The sequence below is a fragment of the Stegostoma tigrinum genome, chromosome 36, assembly GCF_030684315.1.
Source record: "Stegostoma tigrinum isolate sSteTig4 chromosome 36, sSteTig4.hap1, whole genome shotgun sequence".
Taxonomy (NCBI): domain Eukaryota; kingdom Metazoa; phylum Chordata; class Chondrichthyes; order Orectolobiformes; family Stegostomatidae; genus Stegostoma; species Stegostoma tigrinum.
In genome coordinates, this window is record NC_081389.1 from 13190284 (window position 1) to 13218278 (window position 27995).

Here is a 27995-nt window from a genome sequence, read left to right on the forward strand (position 1 = left end):
GATGAATATGTGAGTGTTAAGGTTAGCAGTTGCCATGCTGAATTTTTAACTTACAATCTGCTTATAAAAGTGTGGTTGATTAAAAATGCTCAAACCTCTTTCATTGACATGTGAAGTGTCAAGGGCAAGAGAGACAGGAGACATGTGAGGAGCTCAAACTTTCCAGATGCTTACATTTTCAAAGTTCAAATCTCTCTTGCGTTTATTCAACAGCAAGCTGTGTGTGTGTGTGTGTGTTTAATTCCCTCTGGTCATGCATTCATTAAGATGTTTGTATACAAGGCCTTTGGGCATATCTTTGCACAGTTATTAACATGAACAAACAGGTCAACTACTACATTGAAGTAACAACTGCAACATGCAACCATCCAACTGTGAGAGATGATAGCAATTCAATCTCAGAAGCTGGGTGAAATCAAACATTGCAGTTCTTTTGCTGGCTGAACCAGTAAATCCTGGAAATATGAAGCCTGCTCCTATAGCCAGTGGTGAAAAATGACCTTTGCTGATGCCTGTTTTCGAGGCTGGTGTCTGCTTTGGGGTTTTTGATGTTGCCTCCTCCTTGTGGTGATCAACTCTTGCCCACAGTTAGTGTTTCTATTCGCACTGACAGCCAGTTAGAATTTCTCACTTGTGATACGTGTGAAACAGAGTGGCACCAGAAGTAGTTCATAGATAGACTGTTTCATAGAATCCTTACAGTGTTGAATCAGGCTATTCAGCCCAACAAATCCACACCAACTCTCCAAGGAACATCCCACCCAGAATCACTCCCACACCCAATCCCTGTAACTCTGCATTTCCCATGGCTAATCCACCTAACCTACCCATACCTGGATACTATGAGCAATTTAGCCTTGCCAATCCACCTAACCTGCACATCTTTGGACTGTGGAAGGAAGCCGAAGCACCTGGAGGAAACCCAGGGAGACACGGGGAGAATGTGCAAACTCCATGCAGTTCCGCTAAGGGAAAGATGCCGAAAGACAGCTTTTGGATTGGTTCAGCTGCACTTTGCAACAGGCCTGTGAGTGCAGTGCAGCCTGGAAGCCTACAAGTAAAAATCTCTCACTATCTTACTCCTTGAGTGAAAAAAGACAAAACTTGAAAGCCTTTGTGCTGTGCTTGGAAAGTAGGTCAGAGGCCAGGAATCCTGCAGTGGATAACTCACCTCCTGACTCACCAAAAACCTGTCCACCAACTACAAAGCACAAGTCAAGAGTGTGATGAAATACTCCCACTTGCCTGGATGGGTGCAGCTCCGACAACACTCAAGAAGCTTGACATAATCACCGACTTGATCAGCACCATATCCACACACTTTCACTCCTATCACCACCAATGCAGCAGTAATGTGTACCATCTACAAGATTCAGAAATTCGCCTTAGAGTACACCTTCCAAACACGTGACCACCACCTTCTAGAAGCACAAGATTAACTGATACTTACAAATACAATGATCACTACAGTCATCTAACCACCTAGCCTGTGACTATATCACAGAACGTTATGCTCTTCGAGGGTTATTCTGCACTCAATGGGCAGATTGGCCTGTTTCCGCATTACAGAGATTCTATGATTCCTTAGGTGAAAGAACATAGTACACCTTTAATACTCACCATATCTTGGAACATGTGGAAAACATTTTATTTCTTTGTTTTTGACAGGAAGTCTTAGCTTATAGTCATGAGTTATTTCTCTCAAACGAGTAAACGCCTCATCTTTATATTTCCTTTAATTTTGGAGGGTGGACTAATAAAGGAAGATACTACCTTAAACCAGGGAGAGGGTCTAGGCCCAAAACGTCAGCTTTTGTGCTCCTGAGATGCTGCTTGGCCTGCTGTGTTCATCCAGCTCCACACTTTGTTATCTTGGATTTTCCAGCATCTGCAGTTTCCATTATCGCAGAAAGAGATGGTTGCAGTTGTGCATAATGTTACATTCCCTTGGAACAGTGAGAGCAATATTCAAACATCGTGGAGCCAATTGGTTCTGAAGTAAAACACTTGACAACAACATTCTGATTGGCTCCTGACCAGATAGTTGTGTTCTGTCTGGAGCCAATGCAACAGTCTAGTCTGCACAGAGAAGCAAAAAAATTCTCTCTCTGGGCCTCTGACCTACATTTTAAGTTGTAGATTTATAGGTTAGCAATTCATATTGCTGGATATACTATGTAATAGTATATGTGTTAAACTTGTAATGCCAAGGCTATGGGCCATGTGCAGGAAAATGGATCAAAGTAGTTTTTTTTTCATTTCTGAAGAAGGGTCTAAACCCAACATGCCAGCCTTCCTGCTCCTCTGATGCTGCTTGGCCTGCTGTTCATCCAACTCTACACCTTGTTAGCTCTGTTAAAATAGTTAGGTGGGTTGTTTTTGACTGGCATGGATTTGATGAGCCAAAGGACTTTTTTCTGTGCTGTAGACCTCCATTTCCGGGAGAGTGAAATGGAGTAAACATTTTGAATCTGGTAATGGCTCTTCTTCAGCTCTGAACTAGCTGAAGTAAAAGAGGAGTTTCACCAAACTCAAAATGTTAACTCTGTTTCTCTAACCTCAGGTGCCACCAGACCTGCTGAGTTTCTCCAGTATTCTGTGCGTTTATTTTAGATTTCTGGCATCTGCAGTATTTTGCCTTCATTTGTATTTCCTAACTTCCATTGGATAAAGACAGATCGATCATTAGAAACACATTTTTGTTAAGTACAGAAATCTCGTTGAATGTTTTCTTTTAACCTGTGTCAGTCAGATAATTGAACATTTTGAATAGATTCACTAAATCTTTTCATACATGTGATGACTGTGGAAATACTGAGATTGAATTCCATTGCACTTCCTCAGTGAATTGTGACAATGGATCATATTTATAAAATTGCATGCACAGACGCAGTTAACTGAATATTTTTTTTCTTAATGGGCGCTGATTAGATGGATGGCAGCTTCGCATTGCAGACTGATGTCACTGGCTTGGGTTGAATTCCTACACTGGCTGAGGTTACCAGGAAGGACTCTCCCTTTCACACTCACTTGAGGCATGGTGACCCTTAGGCTAAACTACCAACAGTTGTCTCTCTCTAAGAAGACAGCAGCACAACGTGTCGTAGAACAATGGAAACTGTACTGAAGATTTTTGCAACCCACTGAGCTCCTGATGTCGTTGACTAGACATTGGATACACTTTGCAAAGAAGTGTTTCTACCGCTTTGTGGCTAATTCTGAATTCAAATTTATCTCCACTGTATGTACATTCTCATGGGTTTGCTGAATGTGAGGTCAGAATGCTTAAGTTGCTTTCATAGAAGAATCCCTGCAGTGTGGAAGCAGATCATTCAGCCCATTGAGTTCACACCAATCCAAACAAGAACATCCCTCTCAGGTCCATATCCCCTACCCTATTCCAGTAACCCTCCATTTCCCATGGTCACCCCATCTAGGCTGTACATCGCTGGACTCTATGGGTAATTTAGCGCGGTCAATCCACCTAACCAGTGTATGACTGGGCTGTAGGAGGAAATCAGAGCTCCCAGAGGAAACCCACACAGACACGGGGTGAATGTATAACCTCTTGAAGAACTCACCTTTCTACATTGCACTGTTGAATTTAGACCCACCCCTCTCCAATTCCAACCTCAGTAGCACACCTGGGCAGAAAGTTGCTGACTGAGCTCCCTAGGCCTGCCTAAGAAATTGGTTCCACAATTAACCAGTGGTGCATGGTAAAAATCGATCCCAATGATTGCAGGAGGCCACACATAATAAGTAAGAGCAAGTTTCCAGATCTGAAAATGTTGTGGGTCAGGCATTTAAGCAGAAAGGTTTTTATTGTCCAAAGAGACTCGAAGCATTGTAGATCACACATTGTCTGTACTGACAAAGGGTCTGTACAAAGGAACAGCATGTCATTACAGTTGAGTCCTCCTTAGATTACTTATTTGCTGAATAGCAAAATATTAGAATAGTTGGGTGGTTGTTTCTGACTGGCATGGACTCAATGGGCCAAAGGACCTGTTTCTGTACTGCAGACCTCCATTTACTGAGAGGGAAATGCAGAAAGAGGGGAGGTATGGTGATACAGTGTTTAGCACTGCTGCTCATAGCACCAAGGAGCGGGATTCGACTCCACCCTTGGGTAACTGCCTGTGTGGATTTTGCACATTCTCCCCAAGTCTGTGCAGGTTCCCTCCAGGTGCTCCAGTTTCCTTCCACAGTCCAAAAACATGCAGTCTATCCTGGCCATCCTATATTGTCCATAGTATCTAGTGATAAGCAGACTCGCTGGGTTAGCCGTGGGTTATGTGGGGTTACAGGGAATGGGTAGGGGATGGGATGCTCTTTAGAGAGACCGTGTGGACTTGATGGGCCAAATGGCCTGCTTCCACAATGTAAGGATTGTAATGGAAACAGATTCCAGCCTGCTGGGATTTCTACATAATAAATTGCAGCTGTTCTGAGTCTGAAGAGAACATGTTTGGACAGAATAGTAAAAATCTCCAGATTATCTGAATTTGCAAAGTGTAAGATTTGAGATAGTAGCTAAACGTAGATGTAGAAACAAATATAAGACAGTGTGGTTAATAGAAGGGAAAGAAGACTTGGGGAATTGTATCTGGGTTTCAAAGGGCCAATATTTGATGGAGCATCATCCTCTTTGATGATGTTGTGGACAACTGGTCAGAATAAAAAAAGATCATATGGGAGACTTTGGGCTAGTGCATTCATAACAGTGCCTGGAAACATGTATATCATATTCACATCATCTGCAAATTGTTGCAACAATATAATGTCAGATTATTCGGTCAACTAGACCAGAAAGGTGGGTATCCCAATTCACATGAAATCACTTCTGAAGTGATAGGACCCACATCCAAGAGCCATTTCTGTAATGTTGAACATTCACAAGACTGCTAAAGAATAAAACTGTTGATTTCTCAAAACCGACCAGGGGGTGAATGCATTCCATAAACGGACCTGTAGAATTACAGCTACTGTAAAAATCTGCTTCCAGGTCCATGGTTTTTTGATTTAAGTGTCCACAACGCCGAGTGATTTATTTTTCATAACATTCTGTCTGCAATGCATCTCTGTTGTGAGGCTATGGAATCTGACCCTTCATATTGCAATTTATGCCATGCTAGGGGACATTTATCATGCATGCAATTCATTTTTACACGCAATGTTTTCCTCCTTAGGCATACATTAAATCTGTAGAATTTATTCCACTACATGACATATCTGAGATGTTGAAGCATTTAAAAAGCTTTGTAAAATATTAATTTTAATCTGACCACTGATAATGCTGAATATTTCAAATTGTTGGGAAATAATGGTTTTGTGCATGCAGTGTACCCATAATTGTGTGATGATTTTACAGTGATTCTTTGAAATTGTGTAAAAGGGATATGGTTATTTGACAATCCATTTTACACTCCCTCCCGATATTTCACTTGAAGGAAAATAGAATTGAGGAGAGGGTACGCTGTAAAATTAGCTACCAACTTGTTCTCAAGTTTCCCACAGTGGTACAAAGTCAAAACCTACTCCTGTGTGACTTCATTCATTTTTGAGAGATACTTCTAATTGTGACTAATTGTGTTAATTGTCAAAGGATCACAAAAGTGTTACAGCACAGAGGGGTCCGTTCGGCCGATTGTGCCTGCACCAGCTGATTAAATGATCCTCGTGGCTTGGTGCCATGCTCCCCATATCCTTGTATGTTAATTTAACTAAATAATCATCCAATGTTCTCTTGAATGCCTCAATTGAACCTGCTTCCACCACATTTTTAAGCAGTGCTTTCCGTACCCTAACTATTTGCTGTGTGAAAACCATTTTCCTCACTTCATCCTTGCTTCTTTTGCACATCATTTTAAATTGATGCCCTCTTTTTCTTGTTTCTTTTACAAGCAGGAACAGTTTTTTTCCCTATTGGCTCTCTCCAACCCACTCGTGATTTTGAAAACTTCTATCAGATCTCCTCTCAGTTGCCTTCTCTCTAAAGAGAACAGTTTCTTCAATCTGTCTTCAAAATCAAACTTCTACATGCCAGGAACTGCTTTTGTAAACTGCTTCTGCACTTTCTCCAATATACTCACATCTTTCCTATGATGTAGCGCTGTTATGGACCAGACCAGACTCCATCAAGATATGTTAAGAAGGCAGCCTAGACTTTAACTTCTTATTTTAAAAGTTAATGGCAGGTTCTGTGTTCCAGATGGAATTCAATGGGTTAAACTACTTGGTGTTATGCAAATCACAATTTAATCAAACATGATAGTTAAAATGAAACGAAAGAAAGAAGAACTTGGAATAACTTATCTTGATTGAAAAGCTCAACAGAATAATAGGTACAGTAACTATTACCAATTAACTTTTCCAACATAGTAACATCATATTTTGCCTTAGCAGAAAGCAAGTTCAGAAACCAGATTTGGCTCGCATACAGTGCAACAGCCCAGGAAGAGAACACTTAGGTTTTGGCCTTAATTGAGAAAAAGAAAAATAACTTCCACTTCTTCAAAGCCCCAACAACAACTGCTGAAAGCTAAACTTAAAATCCCTGGGTGAGAGCTTGACCAAGCCTATTCAGGCTGCTTCTATTGTTCTAGCTTTAAAAAAGACAACCAAGTCTCCCCAAGTTGTTTACCTTCTCACAGACTGCATGCTACCTGTCCGCCAATCTCTCTCCAAAACACCCCAAAACACTACATCTTCATTGTGCACTGATGTGGCAGTGAATGCACATCATTAAGATGGCAAATAAAGTGCTGTTCAAGTAGATTGCTTTGTGTTGGATGGTGTCAAGCTTATTAAATGCTGAGCTGCACTCATCTGACAACCAGACAGTATTCCATCACACTCCTGACATCTACTTTGTTGATGACAAGTAGCTTTTGGTGAGTCATGAGATGAGTTACTTGCTGCAGAATTTCCAACCTCTTGTCCCCACTATAATTATACAGATGTTTTAGTCAAATTTCTGATCAATGGTCAATACAGTGAGACAGATAGTGATTGTGATGCTATTGAGAATCAAGTGGACTTCAACAGATTCTCTCACGTAGGAACAAAGAACAAAGAACAAAGAACAAAGAAACCTACAGCACAGGAACAGGCCCTTCGGCCCTCCAAGCCTGCGCCCATCAAGATCCTCTGTCTAAACTGTCATCTATTTTCTAATGGTATGTGTCCATTTGCTCCTTGCCCATCCATGTACCTGTCCAAATATATCTTAAAAGACGCTAACGTGTCTGCATCTACCACCTCCGCTGGCAACACGTTCCAGGCACCCACCACCCTCTGTGTAAAGAACTTTCCACACATATCTCCCTTAAACTTTCCTCCTCTCACTTTGAACTCATGACCCCTAGTAATTGAGTCCCCAACTCTGGGAAAAAGCTTCTTGCTATCCACCCTGTCTATACCCCTCATGATTTTATAGACCTCAATCAGGTCCCCCCTCAATCTCCGTCTTTCTAATGAAAGTAATCCCAATCTAGTCAACCTCTCTTCATAGCTAGCACCCTCCATACCAGGCAACATCCTGGTGAACCTCCTCTGCACCCTCTCCAAAGCATCCACATCCTTTTGGTAATGCGGTGACCAGAACTGTACACAGCACTCCAAATGTGGCCGAACCAAAGTCTCATACAACTGCAACATGACCTGCCAACTCTTGTACTCAATATCCCGCCCAATGAAGGAAAGCATGCCATATGCCTTCTTGACCACCCTATTGACCTGCGTTGTCACCTTCAGGGAACAATGGACCTGAACACCCAGATCTCTCTGTTCATCAATTTTCCCAAGGACTTTTCCATTTACTGTATAGTTCGCCCTTGAAGTTTATCTTCCAAAATGCATTACCTCGCATTTGCCCAGATTGAACTCCATCTGCCATTTATCTGTCCAACTCTCCAGTCTATCTATACTCTGCTGTAATCTCTGACAGTCCCCTTCACTATCTACTACTCCACCAACCTTAGTGTCATCTGAAAACTTGCTGATCAGACCACCTACACCTTCTTCCAAATCATTTACATAAATCACAAACAACAGTGGTCCTCGCACAGATCCCTGTGGAACACCACTGGCCACAGGTCTCCAATTTGAGAAACTCCCTTCTACTACTACCCTCTGTCTCCTGTTGCCTAGCCAGTTTTTTTATCCATCTAGCTAGCACACCCTGGACCACATGTGACTTCACTTTCTACATCAGCCTGCCATGGGGAACCTTATCAAACGCCTTACTGAAGTCCATGTATATGACATCTACAGCCTTTCCCTCATCAATCAACTTTGTCACGTCCTCAAAGAATTCTATTAAGTTGGTAAGACATGACCTTCCCTGCATAAAACCATGTTGCCTATCACTGATAAGCCCATTTTCTTCCAAATGGGAATCGATCCTATCCCTCAGTATCTTCTGCAGTAGCTTCCCTACCACTGATGTCAGGCTCACCGGTCGATAATTACCTGGATGATCCTTGTTGCCCTTCTTAAACAAGGGGACAACATTAGCAAGTCTCCAGTCCTCCGGGACCTCATCCGTGTCCAAGGATGCTGCAAAGATATCTGTTAAGGCCCCGACTATTTCCTCTCTTGCTTCCCTCAGAAACCTGGGATAGATCCCATCCGGACGTGGGGACTTGTCCACCTTAATGTCTTTTAGGATACCCAACACTTCCTCCTTTCTTATGTCAACTTGACCTAGAGTAAGCAAATATCTATCCCTAACCTCAACATCATGTCTCCTTGGTGAATACCGATGCAAAGTACTTGTTAAGAATGTTACCCATTCCAGAGGAAATGGTGATTCATCCGTCATATAAAGGAGGCATTATGTCTAAAGTAAAATTCAGATGTCAAATGTAACCCTCAGGCAGTGGAATTTCACCAGTGAATTGTATTACCTAAATTTCCATTTATATGTCTGTACTGTATGATTTCATGATTCATTGCTGAAGTGACCAACGCACAAGTGTAGCTGGCTTGTGACTGAGCAAAATGAAGATGGTACATTTTGGAGGTGGGGGAGCATGGAAAATGTAAAGAAACATGAATGCACACAAATAAAGACATTTTGGCAAGAACACACTAGTTTCTGAAGGCCTCATCTGCCTAACCCTTCAAGCATCACTGGCCCTAGGTGATAGAGTTTACAGACTGTGCATTGAGCTAAACTGCTACCTTCAAATGAGTGTTCCCTATAATCTGTGTCACTTTGAGAGAATTCTGTTAATAACTGTGACATTACTGGTACCATCATCTATAAAACCAACAGGGATAGTAGGAACTACAGATGCTGGAGAACCTGAAACAACATTTCGGGTCTAGACCCAAAACATCAGCCTTCCTGCTCCTCTGATGCTGCTTGGCCTGTTGTGTTCATCCAGCTTTACACCTTGTTATCTTATATAATCAACAAGGCTCTCTTATGGTGCAGTGGTAGAGTCCCTACTTCCGGACCAGGAGATTCCAGTTCAAGTGCCAGCAGAGGTGTGTAATAACATCTGTGAACAGGTTGATTAGAAAAAATTTTTTGTAACTTGTAAACAAGATTGAACCACAAAGCCTGCTATAAAGAGCCCTTCCATTTTTGTTGGGCTGTACAAGACATGGCTAAGGGAGTCCCATCACAAAAATGTCAACTTAGCTTTTTTTCTTTCTATTGCTGACAGACCTATTGTTTTCTCCTACTGTTTCGCTCTATCATTACAATCGTGTCTTCATAGCTTTTGTTCTTTGTCATTCAGTGAACATAAGAAGTTTTTATTCGTGCCTCTCCAACAATGACCCTGAACTATTTTACACTTTCTATTTTGACAAAGTTGAATCTTTTTGGGTGGCATGGTGCTCAGTGGATAACACTGCTGCTTCACAGCGCCAGGGGCATGAGCAGTTTCCATCTTCGAGCAGTTGTCTGTGTGGAGTTTGCACATTGTCCTCGTGTCTGTGTGGGTTTCCTTCGGGTGGTCCGGTTTTCTCCCACAGTCCAAAGATGTGCAGCTTAGGACAATTGGTGCTACATTACCCATGGTGTCCAGGGATGTGTAGGGTAGGGATATTTGTCAGGGGAAATACAGGGGGATAGGGTAGGGGGATGTGTCTGGGTGGGATGCTGTTTGAAGGATCGGTGTGAGCTCATTGTTTCCCTGCAAACAGTGGTGAGTGTGTCACTCATAGATAACAAGGCTGGCAGTTAAACTGTGAAATGTTCAGGACATTTGATCAATTGACTGTGACTCAATAACAACGGGGAGATGGAAAGCTTGGACACAGTAAAATGACATTAAATGTGAGTATATGGGGCTGTCTCTGAGCCCTGGAAGAACAGACACATGTAAAAGTTGGGCAAATGGCAAGGTACATGAGGAACAATTCTCCAAGCAAGTGCTGATGCCTCCTGGTAAAGGATGGGTAAGCAAAGAAGGAAACAAGGAAGGTAAAACAGGAAATTATGCAAATAACTCACCTAAGGGAACTTTAACCGCGCAGCTGGTTAAACAGCTACAGCAGATCAACGTGGCACGCAGACCACATTGTTTGCTTAGAATTTATTGCATCACTGTTGTAGCAAACCTTATGTTACCTTCATCTCATAAATTACCTTTATAAAATAACAGAATGCAGTTAGGGTTGAGTATGTGGTTGTAATTTAGTCATAGCATTCAAATGACACCTATAAATGGTCATGCTAAAAACTCAATTAAACTAAACAAGCCGTTCATTCCCAATATCTAATTTCTCTGTCTTAAAAAGGGTCACACTGCAGTGTGAATTAAAAATAAGGAGGTGTGTGGAGGAAGATAAAAGTGAATTTAAAAAGATATTATTGTTATAGCCACCATGTGTTATGTTCCAGATACCTTAATAGGTTATAGTAAATCCTAAAGGAATCATTAAGATACAACATATGTTTTAGCAGTCCTTATTTCTAGGTACTAAAGCATCTCTGCATTTTTAAGCGTAAACCTAGAAGGAATGGGAGTGAGCAGGCCATTCAGCCCTTCAAGCCTCCTCCACCATTTTGTTCTCTTTTATGGCAAGAAGTCGTCTTACACAAATGAAACTTTCACTACCACCCATCACCAAATCACCCGTCATTGAATCATCTATTAACCACCACCAATAAATTACCCATGTTCTCCAATTGGTTATTTTATGTGAGAAGCTCATTAAGAGAAATACAAACCATCAAAAGTGGGGGGCTGGTAAGGAGGAAGCTGGGTGGGGGGAGTGAAAACAAAATGGAGTTGGAATGCGAGATCAAGTACTCCACCTACTGCAGTGCCCACCTCTCTCTAATGCTTCTTCTACGAACATACCTGGGCCTCTCTCTGTCATTCACATTTCCCATTAGCCCCAGATTCACCCTCCCCATCATCTCCCACTCCCATCCATCTTCCACCCCTTGTTCCCCCAGTCCCAGTTTCTACCACCGTCCTCACCCCCAGCTTCCACCTCCCCATCATCCCAGTCTACCCCTCCCCCTCATCCCCAGCTTACAACTCCCCCACCCCCAAGTGTCCCCGTCACACTCCTCTGTGTGTTTCTCTCCCCCTCATTCTCAGTCTCCCCATTCCCCTGGCTCCACCACCACCCCCTCTCTAATTTCTCCCTCCCCCTCATCCCCAGTCTCCTCCTTCCCCCACCCCCCTCTCTAATTTCTCCCTCCCCCTACCTCCAGGCTTTACTTCTCCTGATCCTCAGCTTCCACCTCCCTCTTCCCCCAGCTTCCACCTCCTCTTCATCCTGGGCTTCCCCTACCCCCTCACCTTGAGTGCTCCCCTCCCCTACATCCCTAGCTTCCACTTCCCACCCCTAGTCTCCACCTCACTCTCACCTCCAGCTTCTGCTTCCTACTCACTCCTAACTTCATCCTCCCTCTCCACCCCAGCTTCCTTCTCCCCCTTACCGTCACCCCCAGCTTCCACCTCCCCTTTACCTGCAGCGTTCACTTCCCTGTCAACCCCAACTTCCCCCTCCCCCTCACTCCCAGCCCCATGAGCCCTTTCAGACTCGACATTGATTTCCAGCTTACCCACAGCCTCCACATCCAGATCTGCCTTTACTTCCCTCCCACACTGGCCCCTAGTCTTCCTGCCTTTTTGCAATGTGAAGGTACACTGATAGTACTCTTCGGGATGGAATTTCATGAAGCTGATCAAGTGACGATTGTAGAAAGACCAATAAGTCAACGTTTCATTCCCTAGAACTGATGATTACTGCAAAGTGGGAGATTTTCATCTTGTGTTACGCAATCACGAGAAACTATAACATTTTCACGTTTGTCCTTGTCAGCGCAAGGTGAGTAGATTCAGCGTCTCTTCTCTCTTTTTAGCAATAACTAACATTCAACTTTGGAATAATGTTTGACTTGGAAGGTGCGTTGAAGGTGGTGCTCCCATGTATCTTCTCCCTTTGTCCTTCTATGCGATAGAGGTCATCAGAAGATTCTCTGGAATGAACCTTGGTGAGTTGCTCCAGTACATCTGTGTAAGAGTGTAACTGATCAATATCCCAATATTAGTCAATATCACGTGGACAAAACAGATTAGAAACTAAATGGACAGTGAAACATACAGCTGATGTTTGTCAATTACCCGTCACTGCACAGTGAATAACAACCCACTAATACAGTATGATCAATGTCATATATGGTATGTGATTGATACATATTAATATCACTTATTTGATAGCTTATATTTTAATATAGTGGCATGTGAGTCTTGATCTGGTTGCGTGAAGGGGTTCAACAATTAACTTATCAGTATTTCTAAGGCCACCATGTTAACCAGCATGTGGCAAATAGTAAAGTGATTGGGGCCTTCTTAGAATGATAATAAGATTCTGTCATATCGTGAGAGTTTTACAATTGGAGGGAGCAAACATTGCAAGACATAAGAATTTTTATTTGCCTTAGGAACTCCACAAATTGATGTTTACTTCGGAAAATCCGTAGATTGGGAAGTTTTTGGTTTTACAAATCATATGGCAAGGATCAGAAGTAAAAATAGATTTCCCTAGAGAAATGGATTAGATCAAAACTTTTTTTTAAAAGTAGGGTACTTCACTTTAAAGGCTTTTATTTGAAAGTTCCAGATCATAAGTGTTTGGTTATAATCCTGAAAAAGAAATTGGAGTTAACAATATTTAAGCTCAGTTGTGTGAATAGCAGGGAAAAGGTTATCAAATTTTCATGACAGGAAATCAAAAGAAACAATTAAATAAAACTTGTGATAAAGAAGGAAACTATCTCTCTCTCTCTCTCTGGCACTTGAATAAAATAACATCGTATTGGGAACAGATGGAATCATATTTTACCATGTGATTCGAAATATTTCAGATTTTGTTACATTGAAATGGTTTGGTTTGCTCCATTTTTCTTCATTTTCTGTGTATAATAAGCTCTTGTTATATTGCTGAAAGCAAATCTACAGCATTGTGCGCTCATGTTTTGGTGAAAGACCGTCAGGTTGAATAAAAAATAACAAATTATGATCTATCAAGCCAGATTTCAGCCTGGGATATGACTTGTCCAGTAGTAACACCAGCTGGGAACAAAACAACGTGAAAACAATACAGCAGAAACCGGCAAACTCATTCATGGCCTCCAAGGTTATACTATCTTAAGAATTTATCAGACAGTTTGGTTTCCTTGCCTGCAATATCAATTCTGAGGAATCTCAGTGCTTTTTCGAGGTGAGATTGCTGTTTGGAAACTTTCTGGATTCCGATGCTTGGTGCAAGTTGCAGCTGAAATTGTACATGTTCATCTGACATGTGTAATCTCATTGTTGCTTCCCATGTGAAATAATCACGTCAACTGAATGTACAGTGCAACTTGCATTCAGTGACAGCTCTATCGATCACTTGCAGTTCTCTTTCAGTCAATTCTCAAATGTCTTGATTTGCTTGCCATTGCAATTAAGTCGAGATTCCATCCATAAGACAGAGCTGACACAATCTATTCTATGGGCCCTTTACATTGTCATTTTCTACAGCTTCCCCGTCAATTCAGCATGATATAATTAATGTGGGAACATCAGTGCATGTCACCAAAGAACGAAATTACAATGTACTTTTACAACAGCAACAGTATTAGAGCCATAGAGTCCAGCATGGAAACAAACTCTTCGGTCCAACTCGTCCATGCCAAACATATCCTAAATTCAACCTAGCCCCATTTGCCAGCATTTGACCGATGCCCTTCAAAAACCTCTCTATTCATATACCCATCCAGATGATTTTTAAATGTTTAATTCTACCAGCCTTCACCACTTCCTCTGGCAGCTCATTCCATACACTCACCAACCTCTGTGTGAAAAAGTTGTTTGTTAGGCCCCTTTTTAAATCTTTCAAGAGCTCCTGAGATGCTGCTGGGAGCTTTTGTGCTCCTGAGATGCTGCTGGGCCTGCTGTGTTCATCCAGCCTCACATTTTACTGTCTTGGATTCTCCAGCATCTGCAGTTCCCATTACAACTTGTCTATTCATCCTATCCATGCTCCGTATGATTTTATAAACTTCTTTAAGGTCACCCCTCAGCCTTCATCGCTCCAGGGAAAATAGCACTAACCTAGCCTCCTTTTCCTCTAGCACAAACCCTCCAACCCTAGCAACGTCCTTGTGAATCTTTTCTGAACTCTTTCAAGTTGCACAACGTCCTTCCGAAAGCAGGGAGACCAGAATCAAGCACAGTATTCCAAAAGTAGGCGAAACAATGTCTTGCACCGCAACAACAGCATCTCAGCTTCAATACTCAACCATAATGTTAGCCCTCACCAACATTGTCACTCCCCCTCCTCTCTTGCCCCACTTTCTATCCTTTCTATAGTATCTATACCCCAGAACATTAAGCTACCAGCCCTGACTATCCTTGAGCCAAATTTCTGTAATAGCTATAGTTTCCCAGTCCCGTAAGACCATAAGACCATAAGACATAGGACTGGAAGTAAGGCCATTTGGCCCATCAAGTCCACTCCGCCATTTAAATTGTGGCTGATGGGCATTTCAACTCCACTTCCCTGCACTTTCCCAATCAATCCCATGTTCCCAATCAAGCCTGGAGTGCATCTGCCTTACTTGTCAGACCTCCTGCTTTGGAATAAATGCAACTTAATTCATCAGCCTTGCCTCATTCTCTGCCTTACTCCTGACTATTTCACTTGCTTTTCTTTCCCTTGCACTAGTCTCAGACTTATCACTTTTCTCACTATCTCTTCAGGTCCCACCACTTTGGCTGATCTCAAATGTGGAAAATACCGAAAATAGGAGTAGGAGTGGGCCATTGAGCTCTTTTGAGCCCATTCTGCTATTCAATGTAACATTATTGTAACATTTAGGAAGTAGTAGGGTTGAATTTTCCCTCCCTTGGTGTTTTGGGATTGGTTCTCATTCCTGACCCCATCCCTTCCCAGATGAAAACTATCTCTTTGGAATTTTCATGTGCCATGGACTAGATCTGAAAATATTTTAACAGGGTAGCCTAGGCCTTAACTTTTTTCTTGTTTTAAAGGCAAATGTAAAGTGGTCTATCCCAGATGCAATGTGACTGGTCACACTACTCGATGTTAGGCAAAACACAATTTATCCAAGTACTATAGTTAAAGTACAACAAAAAAAAACTTGGAATAGCTTTGCTCTATTAGAAAACTTAACATAATCACGGATGCAGTTTATTACTGTAACTAATTAACTGTTGCAATATTGTAACATCCCATTCAAGAAAGGAAATAGGGAAATCCGCGGCAATGGGATACAGGGGAGCTTAGCTGTCTGGACACAGAATTGGCTGGCCAACAGAAGACAGCGAGTGGTAGTAGAAGGAAAATATTCTGCCTGGAAGTAAGTGGTGAGTGATGTTCCACAGGGCTCTGTCCTTGGGCCTCTACTGTTTGTAATTTTTATTAATGACTTGGATGAGGGGATTGAAGGATGGGTCAGCAAGTTGGCAGACGACACGAAGGTTAGAGGTGTTGTTGACAGTATAGAGGGCTGTTGTAGGCTGCAGCGGGACAATGGCAGGATGCAGAGATGGGCTGAGAGGTGAAAGATGGATTTCAACCTGGATAAATACGAGGTGATGCATTTTGGAAGGTCGAATTTGAAAGCTGAGTACAGGATTAAGAATAGGATTCTTGACAGTGTGGAGGAACAGAGGGATCTTGGTGTGCAGATACATAGATCCCTTAAAATGGCCACCCAAGTGGACAGGGTTGTTAAGAAAGCATATGGTGTTTTGGCTTTCATTAACAGGAGGATTGAGTTTAAAAGTTGTGAGATCTTGTTGCAGCTGTATAAAACTTTGGTTAGACCGCACTTGGAATACTGCGTCCAGTTCTGGTCGCCCCATTATGGGAAAAATGTGGATGCTTTGGAAAGGGTTCAGAGGAGATTTACCAGGATGCTGCCTGGACTGGAGGGTGTATCTTATGAAGAGAGGTTGACTGAGCTCGGACTTTTTTCATTGGGGAAAAGGAGGAGGAGAGGGGACCTAATTGAGGTATACAAGATAATGAGAGGCATAGATAGAGTTGATAGCCAGAGACTATTTCCCAGGGCAGAAATGGCTAACACAAGGGGTCATAGTTTTAAGCTGGTTGGAGGAAAGTATAGAGGGGATGTCAGAGGCGGGTTCTTTACAAAGAGAGTTGTGAGAGCATGGAATGCGTTGCCAGCAGCAGTTGTGGAAGCAAGGTCATTGGGGACATTTAACAGACTGCTGGACATGCATATGGTCACAGAAATTTGAGGGTGCATACATGAGGATCAATGGTCAGCACAACATTGTGGGCTGAAGGGCCTGTTCTGTGCTGTACTGTTCTATGTTCTATGTCTCAGTAATGTAGCAGCAGAGAGAAATCCAGCTTCTGGCTGTAAATGAGAGAAGGAAAAAGTAGCTTCTATTTCTTCAAACTCCAGCAGCTTCTCCTGGAAGCTAAAACTAAAATCCTGGATCTATGAGAGCTTGAACACACCCACTCAGCTTGCCACTACTGTTCCAATTTTAAAGGAAACCCAAGGCCTCGCAAGTTGTTTATCTTCTCACATGCACCTGTTTTCCCCACCACACTCTCTTTAAAATAATCCAAGAGGAAACATACCTCTTAAAGCCACAGCATCATCACACATGGAAATGCTCCCCACTTTACAACATCTCTAACCATCCCAAAAACAATGTTTTGGAGGCCCATCTCTTGTCTAAGAAAGGGTTTTAAATCTTCAGAGCCTTCTGGATTGACATAGTGCAGCAGCTTGTGGTAGAGAGTAAATAACTGAAAGGAAGCTTCAACAATAGTTCCTTTAAATGTTAAGATGAATGAAAGATAGGAAAAGCAGGTGGGGGTGGTGCAGAATCCATGTTGCACCTGCATGTAGGCTTGTAGGGTTTTAGGCCTGCACAAGGCCTTGTCTCCCTAGTCTGGACAGCCTACCTCCAGGCAGCTAAAACCCACAACCCTATCACATCAGGAAGCTAGAAGATAACACAAAAATCCCAATCAACTTCTTTTAACTTGACAGTGTTGTATGGGCTTGTGAGCTCATTACATTTTAATAAGCTATTGCTTGTGATAAAAGTTTTACCTATCAGCCTGGTCAAGTGTGGAGATGACTAGGCTTGATTGGCCTAATGTGGTGGAGGAAAACAACTTCCTGGTCTAACTAGAAGAGTTGCTCGTCATCAACAAGGTGTAGTTTATTGCATGCTAGCAACCAGTTACATGTTACAATTGTTTGTAATAAATCGTGTAATACTTTTCTAGCAGATAATTATTTCGTGACAAAATGTTCTGTGGTACAAATACTAAAATTAGAATGATACAGAGATGACTAGCACGGTCCCTGGTGTAAAGATGACACACAAATATGTGAAGTGCTGTGTATTTTGAAGGCCTCTTGTGGCACTGTACTAGTATCCCTACCCCTGGCAAGAAGGTCTGTGTTCGAGACCCACCTGCCACGGGAGGTGTGTAATAGCGTCTCTAAAGAGGTTGAATAGAAAAATAGATTAAAGTTTTTAAAAAGTAAAACCAAAATTTAGAACTTTTATTGCAGTTTTGACTTGTGACAAAATATTACAGGTTACATTGATCTAGTCAACATTGCTCTGGAGACTCTGAGGATGACCAAAAGTTAGGTTTTACTCCTTTGAGGTACTGAGTTATTCTGTCTATGACACTGCCTGACATTTACATGTGAGTTGCCCTAATGGTATTCCTTAATATTAACCATTACAGACCCATATCAGAAACAATGACATTCAGTTACATTACCATCACTGTCACCCCCACTATCAACATTTTGGGGTTGCAATTGACCAGAAAATCAACTGGACTGACTATATAAATACTGTGGCTTGAAGAGCAGGCCAGAAGCTAGGATTCCCACAGAGAGTAACTCACCTCCTGATTCCCCAAAGACTGTCCACTTTCCAGCAGACACAACTCAGGAGGGTGATAGAAAACCCCCTGCTTGACTGGATGAATACAGCTCCAACAACACTCAAGAAGCCTGACACCATCCAGAACAAAGCAGTTTACTTGATTGGCCCTATACACTCAAACAGTCACTCCTTCCCCTGTCAAAACTCAGTAGCGGCAGAAATTCACCAAGACTCTCGAGACAGCACCTTCCAAATCCATGGCCATTTATCAGATACATGGGAACACCATCCCTGCAAGCTCCCCTCCAAGCCACTCACCATCTATCACTTTTCCTTCACTATCACCGGGTCAAATTCCTGGAACTCCCTCCCTAGTGCCGTTGCAGGTCAAACTACGGCATGTGGACTGCAGCGGTTCAAGGAGGCAGCTCACCACCACCTTCTCAAGGGCAAAGGGAAATGAGCAATTGATGGTGGTCCGGCCAGTAACCCTACATCCCAGAAAACAGATGAAAGCTGTTAGCAAGCCTAACTGCTGCTGTACCATGAGGTAGAGAGACCCACTAGGACATAAGTCAGTTTGGGCAAAAATGGCTGCAAGCGGGAACAGATCCCTTTGATGCCCTGATCAACATTTTTACATTGCCATGTTTGGATGCTGGCTGTCGGCCACAGTAATGTTCCTGACATTACTCTAGTCATTACACTTTAAAAGGTACTTATAAACATATGCACAAGGACCGAGAGAACTTCAAGCCTGCTACACTATTCAACTTAAGGTTTTTCAAGAAGACATTTAGCATGCATACCACATGGTGCATACCACCATTGCTCAGACCTTTGAGTATAGGTGTTGGGACGTCATGTCATGGTTGCACAAGACGTCGCTGAGGCCACGTCTGGAGAGTTGTGTCCAGTTCTGATCACCCTGTTATAGGAAAGATATTATTAACCTGGAGAGTGTTCAGGAGAGATTTACCAGAATGTTACTGGGATAAGAGGGCTTAATTTACAAGGAGAGGCTGGATAGGCTGGGACTGTTTTTCACTGGAGTGTAGGAGGTGGTGGGGTGACCTTAATAAGGTTTATAAAATCACGAGGGGCAGAGATAAAGTGAATGGTAGCTGTCTTTTTTGTAGGGTGGGGGATTTCAACACTAAGAGGAATATTTTTAAGGTGAGAGGAGAGAAATTCATAAGACCATAAGACATAGGAGTGGAAGTAAGGCCATTCGGCCCATCGAGTCCACTCCGCCATTTAATCATGGCTAATGGGCATTTCAACTCCACTTACCTGCACTCTCCCCGTAGCCCTTAATTCCTTGCGAGATCAAGAATTTATCAATCTTTGCCTTGAAGACATTTAATGTCCCAGCCTCCACTGCACTCCGTGGCAATGAATTCCACAGGCCCACCACTCTCTGGCTGAAGAAATGTCTCCTCATTTCCATTCTAAATTGACCCCCTCTAATTCTAAGGTTGTGCCCACGGGTCCTCGTCTGCTGCCTAACAGAAACAACTTCCCAGCGTCCACCCTTTCTAAGCCATGCATTATCTTGTAAGTTTCTGTTAGATCTCTCCTCAACCTTCTAAACTCTAATGAATACAATCCCAGGATCGTCAGCCGTTCAATGTATGGAGTTCAAAAAAGACATGGGGGCAATTTTTTTTTAAACAAAGAATTGTTCGCGAGTGGAATGAACTTCCAGAGGAAATGGTGGATGTGGGCGCAGTTACAACATTTAAAAGACATTTGGTAAGTACATGAATAGGAAGGTTTGGATGGAAATGGGCCAGGAGCAGGCAGGTGGGGCTAGTTTAGTTTGACATGGACTGCTTGGACCGAAGTGTCTGATTCCATGCTGTATGACTCCATGCCTCTACTTTCCTGTACGTTACCGATAATCTTTCATCCTTACATTATCGATGCTTTCCTTAAAAGTATTTAAAGGTTCTACGTCCACTGCCTTTTGGGAAGGGAGTTCCAACGGCTTACAACCCACTGAGAGAAATGAAAAGTCCTCATCTCTGTTTAAGAGATAATGGGAAGTGCAGATGCTGGAGAATCCGAGATGACAAAGTGTGGGGTTGGATGTACACAGCAGGCCAAGCAGCATCTTAGGAACACAAAAGTTGACGTTTCGGGCCTAGGCCCCTCATCAGAAAATGATGGCCCAAAATGTCAACTTTTGTGCTCCTAAGATGCTGCTTGGCCTGCTGTGTTCATCCAGCCCCACACTTTGTCATCTCTGCTTAAAATGGGTGACCCCCTAGTTCTAGATTCTCCCAGAAGAGGGAGCATCCTTTCCACATCCACCTGGTCAACACCCCTTTGAATCTTACATTTCTCAACTGGGGCTAACATCCTGAGCTAGTGTACGGTGCTACAACAATGCAAGACTTTCCGCCCCCAATTCTCCAACTTCTAAAATTCAACACCGCATGTTGAGGAAGGAACTTCGGGCAACACATGTCCCTCTATACTCGGTGCAGAAGCCATTTCACAGTATCAAATGCTCTCACTACAAGAGCTGTCATTCTGCCACCCTCTGTCCAAAAATCTTGCATTTAAATCAGCTTAAATTTACTGCTTCGTTTGTCGAATTAATGTTAGGTGCTGGGCTCCGAGAACGAGGTTTATAATTTGTGGGTGTTATGAGCTCACTGTTGAACCAGCTGCTGTTTTCAGCAGTCAGAGTGCATGTGTGCAATTTTTAAAAATGTATCGACTTAGACAGCCCTCATCTAAATTCAAACCACCCATTCCAATTTTGCAATGCTTCAAAAAGAAATTGTGCCCTCTTTAATGAAGTGCACTTTACAAAGGGTAATTATTTTGATAATTTGAACAATTAATTGGAATTTAAACAGCGCAATGCAGTTGCTTAATTACATCCCATTTACTTCCTCAGCTACTGCGTAAAGTTTCGGTTTTCCCCTCCACGAGTTACTGGAAAGAAAAAAGGAAGATGCTAGCCCTGAATTTATACAGCACTTTCCATGGTGGTCAGATGTTGCATGGTGCTTTGCAGCCAATGCAGTACTAGAGTGCCATCGCTCTTGTATTAGAATCAGAGAATGTTACAGCGCAGAAGGAGGCCATTCTACCAATTGTGTCTGAACTGGCTTCCAAAAGCCTTACCCAGCTAGTCCCATTTTCCAACCTCGTCTCTATAGCCCTCTAACTTCATCCCTTTCAAATATATACGCATCTCCTTTTTGAGACGTCCCATGGAAACCAACTCTCCCAAGCAGCGTATTCCAATTCCTAACAACTCTTTGAGTTAAACAGGTTTCCCTTCATCTCACTTCCAATATCCTATAAACCTTCTTAACAACAGTTTCAGCTTACCTGGTCACCCTCAGAGGTCTTGCATGTCAACCCAGAGACCCCTCTGCTCCTGTACTCAAAAGTTGTACCATTGAGCCTGTATTGTCTCTCCATGTTTCTCATGCCCAACATGTTTTACATCACATTTCTCTGCGATGAAATTCATCTGCGAGGTGTGTACCCATTTGGCCAATTTGTCAATGTCCCTCTGAAGTTGTTCAGAGCCACCCTCACACTTCAATGGCCGCTCTAGCATGGCATCATCTGCAAATTTAGAGATTTTGACCTAGACACCCACCTCCAAATTGATTTGTAAAAATCATAAATAGCAAGGATCCCAACACCAATCCCTGGGGAACACTACTTTCAACTCATGTGTAGTCTGAGAAATGCCCACCTATTCTTTCCCTCTGTTTCCTATCTTTTAACCAACGTTTTATCCTTGCTGTGAAGTACCCAACAACCCAAAACATTTCTAATTGCCTAACCTATCTGCCATGTGGCTCTGTTTTCTGAAAGCCCAAGAAAATCAAGATGGCAGTGGAGTAGGGGGCTGACCAAGTGCTTGTATGTTCCTGTTGACTTTCTTTCTCTTTCTTTTCTTCTTTCTATTTTTGCTGTTTCTTTTTTCCTTCTTTTTCTTCATTTTCTTTTCTTTTAAGCCTGGAGAGTGGCGGGTGAGGGAGGAGGCCTCTGGTGGCAGCAGTAGTAACTCCAGGATGGGCGGGACACCGCTCCAACCCAGCCTGGGGTCTCCTGGCGAGCAAGGACAAGGTCCCAGATTGATTCCCCCGGTCTGAAATCACAGGCTAGGCCGAGGCTCCTGGTTCACAGCTAGGCCCAGGCACCTGGAGAAGGAGAAGTAACCGTCTGGTCCAGGAGTTACAGTCTTGGCCGGGAATGGCAGGTGTCTTCAGCGGAGGCTTCCGGCCCAGTATTACAGCGGCCCAACACAACAGTCTGCCAATATGGCGATCTTGTCCTGGAGTGTCAAAATCATCTCAGCTGTGTCTTCAAGTATTCTTTTATTGCTTAATCAGCTCTCCCCAAGCCCAGGATCTATTTGCTGAATGGTGACAATCTTTGTCTTAATTTTCTTTTTATTATTACGTATGACTTCTGTCATTGATTTAGGTGTCACGGTGGGGCGACTTATAAAAATTGTCTCTGTACTTTTCATGTAAAAGTACATGTGACAATAAATTTCTATTCTATCCCATTCTAAATGTACAATGTCCGCAGGACTCCCCTCATCCACTGCATGTGTCACTTTGTTAAAACGCTCGATTAAATTTGTCAAACATGACAAATGCATTTGACAGAGTAGTGTTGACACACATCCCTGAAAGTTGCCACCCAGGTTGACAGGTTTGTTAAGAAGGCGTGTGGTGTGTTAGCTTTATTGGTAGAGGGATTGAGTTTCGGAGCCATGAGGTCATGTTGCAGCTGTACAAAACTCTGGCTCAGCCGCACTTGGAATATTGCATACAGTTCTGGTCACCGTATTATAGGAAGGATGTGGAAGCATTGGAAAGGGTGCAGAGGAGATTTACCAGGATGTTGCCTGGTATGGAGGGAAGGTCTTATGATGAAAGGCTGAGGGATTTGAGGCTGTTTTTGTAGAGAGAAGAAGGTCAAGAGGTGATCTAATAGAGACATACAAGATGATCAGAGGATTAAATAGTGTAGACAGAGAGAGCCTGTTTCCTCGGATGGAGATGGCTAGCACGAGGGGACATAGCTTTAAGTTGAGGGGTGACAGATATAGGAGAGATGTCAGAGATAGGTTCTTTACTCAGAGAGTAGTAAGGGCGTGGAATGCCCTGCCTGCAACAGTAGTAGACTCGCCAAGTTTAAGGGCATTTAAATGGTCATTGGATAAACATATGGATGATAATGGAGATAATGGGAACTGCAGATGCTGGAGAATCCAAGTTAACAAAATGTGGAGCTGGATGAACATGACAAGCCAAGCAGCATCTTAGGAGCACAAAAGCTGACGTGCTCCTAAGATGCTGCCTGGATAAGAATGGAATAGTGTAGGTTAGATGGGCTTCAGTTTGGTTTCACAGGTCGGGGCAACATCGAGGGCCGAAGGGCCTGTACTGTGCTATGGTGTTCTATGTTCTATGTCTAGTATTAACTTAGGTTTCTCTAAGTGTATATTTACCTTCTTCCACATATGACCTCCATCAGTTTTGTCAAGCTGACAGGTCTGTAGTTTCCTGAATTATCCTTTTGCCCCTTTCTTAAACAATGGCATCACATTTATAGTCCTCCAGTCCCCCAGGATTAATCCTGTGTTCAGAGAGGTCTGGAAAATTTCTGTCAATGGCTCTGCAATTTGTTCCCTTATGTCTCTCAGCAAGCTAAGCTGGGCCAGTTGTTGTCAGCCTTTTCAGTCTTGCTCAATTGCTCAACACCCACATTGTCAACTGGACTATTATCATTTTCTAATTTGGTAAAGACAGAAACAATGCACTCATTTAGTACATCTGACATCCTTTCCCTGCAGATGACTATTTCCCTTGTTTGTTCCTTATGGGACCTCATCTATCCTTTGCTAATCATTTATTGTTAATATATTTGAAGACCGGCCTTTTCTCATGTCTTGTCTCAGCCTTCCTTATTCCAGCCTTAGCGTCCGTCCTGTATTTGAATTGCTCTTCCATTGCAGGGAATGACAGACTGTTCTGTGCTCAGCAAGCCCTCTCTAACAGAAATATAATAATGACCAGATAATTGATTGTTGTGAAGTTGATAAATTTCGTCCGGATGCCAGTGATAACCCCAATGGTCTTCTTTGTAATAGGGCCTTGGGTTATCTTAAGTTGGCTGGAATGGGCAGATGGGTTCCAATGTCTAATGACACATTTGAAAGGCAACCCTTATGATTGTCTGTCAATACGACAGTGGATTTTCTATGCTTAAGTCCCGGAGTGGGATTTGAACCCAGACAAATCTTATTGCCGCCCTTGTGACTTCAAAACCGAGGGACATTTACGCTTCAACCTTAGCCTTTGGTCTTTGTAGAAATGCTTAAATCAACTGTGGTGTTTTATTAGTCACATTAATTGTGTTGAGTTTGCCTCTTCCTTTCCCTGACTGGGGTTGAGCCTGCAGTCCTGAACAAATCATATGTTTAAACCCCGCTGCTGCTAACTTTTGAAATGTTCAGGGCTTGTGTCAAGGTAGTGTCCTTGACCCTGGGCCAAGAAGCCTGAATTGAAGCCTCATCTCCTCCAGAAGTGTGACGTAAACTATCTAAACAAGTTTAAGTATTTCTTGTACAGTTTCCTTAGTTTAAAGCAGTATCTTTTCCCATTTCTCAGTCCATTCAGCCCAACAATATTCGGTCAGGTCAGACTGCCAAATATGAAGTCCATGAAATCAAGCTGAAATTGATCCTCGTAGACATCCTGCATCCACATTGAACATCACTTACAGCAAGGACAGTCTGGCATAGTGGATCAATGGTTAGCACTGCTGTCTCACAGTAGTCAGAGCCTGGGTTCGACTCTATACTTGGGTGACTGTCTGTGTCGAGTTTACACATTTTCTCCACGTCTGTGCGGGTTTCCTACCTCTGCCTTAGGTGGATTGGCTATCCTAAATTGCCCCATAGCATCAGGAATGTGTCAGCTAGCTGGGCTGGCCATGGGAAATGCAGGGCTACAGGGATAAGGTGGGTTTGGGTCTTATGTTCTTTGCAGGGGGTCAGTGTGGACTCGATGAGCCAAATGGCCTGCTTCATTGGTGTAGGAATTCTATGAGATAGTTGCCAGGGCACAAAATGTACTCCAAATAGAGGAATTTGAATCTACACATTGAAGAGGAGATATACTTTAATCTGTTTAGATCAGTTACATCAAACCTCTGGAGGGCATGAGGCTTCAGTCCAGGCCTCCTGGCCCAGAGTTATGGATGCTACCATTGCATGACATTTCAAAAGTTAGCAGTGGTGGGAATTAAACATATTATTTGGCAGAGACTGGAGGCTCAACCACAGTGCCTTTGACCACTCAGTTCTGCTGCCACCATCTCCAAGATGTGTATATTTTTTAATCAACTTGGTCAGGCATGTGGTGACACATATCTAGGTTAGGTAGAACATATCTTAGAGGTGGGGACACTACCATTGTCCCATTAGAGACCCAACTCCAAGAATAACTTACAATTGATTTAGACGGTTACTAGATAGTTCATTTAATTATGGTTAAATTCAAGCTGATCTGGTAGTTTCATTTTGTAAAATGCAGCTGTAGCATTATCACCAATATGACGACAAAAGCACTTGTCATGGGCTCTTGCTGGGCAGTATTATTTTCCTTACCTCTGAGCCAGAGAGAGGCCCAGATTCAACTCCTGCCTGCTCCAGAGTTTTGTAATAACATCACTGAATCAGATTGATTGGAAAAAAAATTCACAAGTACTAATTCTTGAGGGCTTTTGGAGGACAATGTTCATGTCCCTTTTCCTCCGCTGAGAGGCCCAGGCTCAAATCCCATCTGCCTGAGAGTTACGTTATAGCATGCCTGAACAAGTTGATTAAAAATACTCAAAAACACTTAACTACCTTTTGCCAAAGAAAGCCAAAACCAGTGAGGTCACAGAGATGTCATCACTCCCAGGTTTCCACTCAACCAGCACATTACCTTGTCATAGATTATCAGCGCTGTGTTTATATCCTGGAATTCCCTTCATAGTTCCATTGTGAGAGCCTATGGTATTGTGGTAGCGTTCCTACCTGTGGCAAGAAGGCCCTGGGTTCAAGTCTCACCTGCCTCAATAGGTTTAAAAAGATCTATTATGCAAGCATCTTTGGCACAATAATTCAACAATGACCAAACAATAATTGCCAGCTTTGAGGATAACAACCTATCTCAAGTTTGCAATGTGCACTATCAGTTTCTATTTGATACCCAGAGGTGAAGGTGGGAAGTATTTCACATTATTCCACCTCAGTAATGGAACACAACATCTAAATTATGGCCCTAACCCACAGCATGCAGATTTCCTAAAGTCAGATTAAAATGCAGGTCACCATCACATCAGGTAATGTTTATTAATACCAGATTAAAAATGAGTACATTTAATCAACATCAAAACACAATTATGTGCACAGTCACTAGAAAAACATTTCAGTCACAGAATAAAAAATTCATAAGCACAATATTATGGTTCCTTATCAAACAAAAGTCAATTTGATTTTCAAATCTCAGTTATTATAGCTGGTTACAATATTTAATCAGGAAAGCCTACATAAACAAATTAAAATGGAATATTCTTCTTTCAGAAAGAAATGTAGAGTAACCCACATATTCCAACCAAAACTCCATTTTGCATAAAGGGTACAGAGTAGGTCTTGTGATAAAGTGGTAATGTCAGTACCTCTAAGAAGCATTAGTTTTTGTTGTGTCTTTGTGGTTATAGTGTTCGGCTTAAAAATGATATCTTCAAACCTGACCACTAAGGGTTAATCATTCAGGGTTAATTGGGCATGACAATGAGCAATTGAAATAAAATGGAAATGTACATTAAAAAAACTGGTCTAATGCTAAATTTAAAAAAAAATGAAAGAATTGTGGATGCTATAAATCAGAAACGTAAACAGAAATTGCTGGAAAAGCTCAGCAGGTCTGGCAGCATGTGTGGAGAGAAATCAGGGTTACCGTTTCAGGACCAGCGTCCCTGCCTTGGAACCCTCAGAATTCTGAGGAAAGGTGACTCTATCCAAAATGTCAGCTCTGACGTCTCTCCACAGATGCTGTCCGACCTGTCGATCTAACACAAAAACAGCCTGCTTCGACTGGGCGAATCTTTGAGAAATAGTGGGAACTGTCTGTTTGTGGAGTCCACATGGGCCCTCCTCAACTCATTTCCTCATCTATTTTTGAGATCTACAGAAGTTATGACAAAATGGAATCTCAGTACGTAAACTTTGATTCAGAATAGTATCACGATCAGGGACTTAGTCTCACACATTGATCTTTTCACCATTGGGCATGGGCTTGCGAAGCAGGTCTAAGAATCCAAATAAAACTCCAAGTACCACCTTTACCAAAATGTCCAATGGATAGAAGACAATGTGAGACTCACTAATGTGTGCTTTATGTAGTTTAAGCCAATAGATTCACTCATTAATCTGTGTATGTCTCCAATACATATAAAGTAAATCAAGGTAATAAATTTGCTCCGTATTAAAAGTGCATGTGTCTTCTTATATTAATTTTGATCAGACCATAAAGGACCCATCAGCGTAACAATACAGTGATTTAC

At 42.5% G+C, this 27995-nt stretch overlaps 1 non-coding gene across 1 annotated transcript; it reads left to right on the forward strand.

Annotated features, from left to right (window-relative positions):
• The first annotated feature begins 17780 nt into the window (after positions 1-17780).
• LOC125446936 (U6 spliceosomal RNA) lies at positions 17781-17891 on the forward strand. Its single transcript, XR_007246497.1, has one exon. It is a non-coding gene; the product is annotated as a U6 spliceosomal RNA (small nuclear RNA).
• The last annotated feature ends 10104 nt before the right edge of the window (positions 17892-27995 follow it).